We start from the raw sequence: 4,069 nt of genomic DNA on the forward strand, positions 1-4,069 counted from the left end.
TATTGGTTGGCATAGTCCTCATTTGCAAAAAAAAAAAAAAAAAAAAAAAGAAAGGAGAGACCCTCACCCATTCAAGTCGCAGATACTTTGGGCGCAGTGAGCAGTGGGGCGTTTGGAACACACCAGAGGGTAACCCTGGCCAGCATTCCTCAGTTGCCTCCAGAGCAGTTGCCTTTTGGATGAGGGTCCCTGTGAGAAAGGAGAAGTGAGGGCGGGGGTGGGGTGGGGGTGGGGGTGGGGGGGCAAGAGACTCCAAGTCCCTGAACAAGCCACAAAAATGTCACGGTCTGGGTGCCGGTTGGAAAAGAATTTCCAGACATGAGACAATACGGGTTTGGTTTTTCAGTTTCTGCATTCTAAGACCCTCCTTGGTTTTATCTGCTCTTCACTCTTTGGGTAACCACAACCTTGCCAGAAAGAATCATTTTAACTATTTAGTATATGCTCTGTATCTTTCTGATTGCTTTTATCAGAGTCTTGAAAGTGCAAGAGAAATAACTAAAAATCAGTAATGTTGCTCTTGTACTTTTTGGCACATATTTTAACAAATAGCCATTAAATAGCAGAGCTTAAACATTATTTCAGTTTATGTACTTCAGACTTTAACTAATAAAACACAGATTCACAGTGACAACTCTAAGAAAAGTTGATAGAAGTTTCTGTAACTGAAAAGAATACTAAAGGCAAGAAAAGCTTTAGTCACTCAGTCTGTCCCATTCTTAGTGACCCCATGGACTCTATCTTGCCAGATTCCTCTGTCCAAGAAATTCCCAAGCAGGAATACTGGAACGGGTAATCATTCCCTTCCCCAGAAGTTCTTCAGAAAAACAAAGCAAAAAGACAAGAAGAAGAAAAAATTGATCAAGTCATGTTAATATTTTCATACACACAGTTCAGTTCAGTTGCTCAGTCGTATCCCACTCTTTGTGATCCCATGACCAGCACGCCAGGCCTCCCGGTCCATCACCAACTCCCGGAGCCTACTCAAACTCATCTCCACGGGGTACAGACATACACTCAAATGGGGCTATATGCTCATTAGGGGGAAGAGAGAGACATTTTCATGTCACTAAACTCAGGTAATTTTGAATGTAGTAAAATGTACATAATGTTAGAGGATGATATTCGTTACTTGCACTGAGCTGTATTTTAAATTTTAATACAGTTGAGCATAGATTAGGACTAATAAGATTCTTGTAAACATTTTGGAAAATACAAAACTGTGAAGAGACTCTGTGATGTGAGCATGGAGTGTACTGGAAAAGATCAGACCTGGGCTTGGGATGAAAACCACCACTCCCCAAACCCAGCATCTCTGCTAAACACACATGAGTGTTCATTTTCCAAAGCAGAAAGAAAGTAAGAAGACAGGAAGTTACTTCATTAATTGTGATAGTTTAGGCACATCCCTCATTTTTCTTTCCAAGACACTTGTTCAAGTCAAGTGGAAAAAAACAAATTCACAGCATGGGAATCTCACAGAAACACTTAAACCAGTGAACATGAGTCATGGGGTAGAAGTACTGGGAGGTGGTAAAAAGACTGTGTCTGTGATTTGAGCCTGGAGTGTTCTGGAAACATCACACCTGGGCTTGACTGATCATTTCGTCTACCCGGAAAACCCACTATCTATAATCAACACAATGAGTGTTCATTCTCAGAAGCAAAGAGAAACCAAGAAGATGGGGAGTTTCTCCATTAACTATGAGCATTTCCACACATTCCTTATTCCTTTTTTCCACAACCTTGTTTAAAGAGAGAGAGAAGTATGAACTTCATAGTCTCATGATGTCAGAGTGACGTCACCAGAACCAGTGGACATCAGATGTCACGGTGTAAATGAATCACATGAAATGCACAATCACTGCCTGGGCATTCTGGAATTAACAATGAAATTATAACTTGAATTTAACATTTAAAAATGTCAATTTTATGCAAATTTCATTTCACATATACTTCCCCTGTTTAGTATCCTAATAATGCATTTAAGTAGTAAGACTCAGCAATGCAAAAGACAGCATCTCCTAGTTTTATTTCTGAAAATTTTCTGAAAAACTCTGGTCCTCTGAGTTGAGTCACTGGGCTTCCCAGCTGGCTCAGTGGTAAAGAATCTGCCTGCCAATGCTGGAGATGCAGCTTCAGTCTCGGGGTGGAGAGAATCCCTGGGATGAGGAAATGGGAATCCAATGCAAAATTCTTGCCTGGAAAATCCCATGGACAGAAGAGAGTTGGTTCTTTGTATAATGGCATTCTCAAACTCTGTTTTAAATATCTATATTGCACCCAGGTGCTAAGTCATCACTGCATTTCGCAACATCCCTAAAATCCCAACACCAAACCACATCCCAGTGGGAGTGAGGATAGGAGTGACTCCCCATGCTGATCTCTCACAAAAAGAATAGTTTCAACAGTTCAAAGTCCCTGATTCACGTTGAGAATTCATTATGCTCCACAGAAAGCGAGGATGCAGACAATGGAGCAAAGGCTCTGGGACAGAAGGAAGTCTAAAGGGCTGGTCTTCACTATGATAAGAAGAAATGGGAAGAAATAAGATGATGAGATGCCCGGGAAGAAAAACTAGGAGCAGAAAGCTAAAGGCTTGCAGATTCTCATTTGGGCATTTCAGGAGGAAAAGCAGATGCAGCCCCAGACCCAGGACAGGATATTTACCTGAGAAATTGCCATTTCCTCCTCTTCTTCCTCCTGCTCTGTCTTCTCTGGGGATATTACGCTGCAAACGCACTTCTGAAGTTTCAGAAAATACCGTTGAGGGCATCACAATAGCTCTTTAACCTGCAACCAATGCTCCTACAGACAGAAGGGCCTTGAAAAGCTGAGAAGACTGACCTCTCCTGTCCTCTGTCTCAGGAGAGATTCAGGAACAATCAATTCCTACCTGGAGACCAGCCTGTGAACTTATTTCTTGATTGTTCTCTCCCCATAGAGAGCTCCTAACATTCTCCTCACACAGATGATGTGAGCTGACTGCATTTCCCTGTCCAAATCCAGCTAGACCAACCTGTTGCCTCTCCGTGGAGAAAGCCAGGGCTCAGCTCTCACAGATGGATCACGAGGCACTTCCTTAACCAGGGCCTCTGCTTAGAATGCCCTGGAGCACTTCTTAGACACCACAGTGATGCTCCCACAGGACCAACCTAGAACTCTGTTGGGAGGGCATCAGTGAGGTCAGTTCCTGACACTGGTCATGTGATCCTGATGGAAAACCAGATGGAAACTACTTGGGTAAAGATTCTTTCTGAACCATTTCAATGAATACAAATCCCTGGTGGTCAGGTCCCCACTCCAAGTAGTTATCAATCTGCAGGTCTACAGTGTGGCCGTTAATGGAGTCATCAGCAAATCCCACTTTTTTCTGATGTTTCTTCTCCCAAACCAACGTTCAGGAGTCCTGAACTCAAAGCCTCACACTCACCACACCTAAGACCTCTCTGTAGGGGAGGATTTCGGGCAGGGATTTCAGAGAGAGGGCAAAGCTAGAATCAGGCAGAGAGAACGCCAGTTCTTGCAGTTTAGCCTGTAGAAGTTACGCTGGGTGAGGTGCTCTGGGATCCCTAGGGTGTGTGTGAATTAACCCATTTAAACCAATACAACAAATCCGGTGAGCACTGTGAGGGTGTCATTGAAGGGGGGCTTGTAAAGTAGACCCTGGAGTTCAGCAAGACTGTTGATCTCAAGGAAGCTGGTCATCTAGACCAGGTGCTCACAGGACTGGCTTTTGTGAGTTCAAGAAACCGCAGGCTGCCTGCTGCCCAGACAGATGCTGAGGCAGCAACAGCATGGACCAGTTTACGGAAATTGTCAACAATATTCATTTTTTGATATAAGGATATGAGATTTGTGACTTTTACAGCTTACCAGACAAAGCCTAGGAAGCACTTAGGAAGCATGGTATACACTAATTCCACACCTCTTCCAGGAAGACTTTCTAATACATTTCCAGGTTATCACAGAAGCTGTCTTCATTTCAACATTGTCAAGTAATAATCATGACTTGTGTGTTGATATTATAAAGCTACATCAATATTGCAGTGAACTCTCATTGTGTTTT

The sequence above is a fragment of the Bubalus kerabau genome, chromosome 17 (assembly GCF_029407905.1).
Source record: "Bubalus kerabau isolate K-KA32 ecotype Philippines breed swamp buffalo chromosome 17, PCC_UOA_SB_1v2, whole genome shotgun sequence".
Lineage (NCBI taxonomy): Eukaryota > Metazoa > Chordata > Mammalia > Artiodactyla > Bovidae > Bubalus > Bubalus kerabau.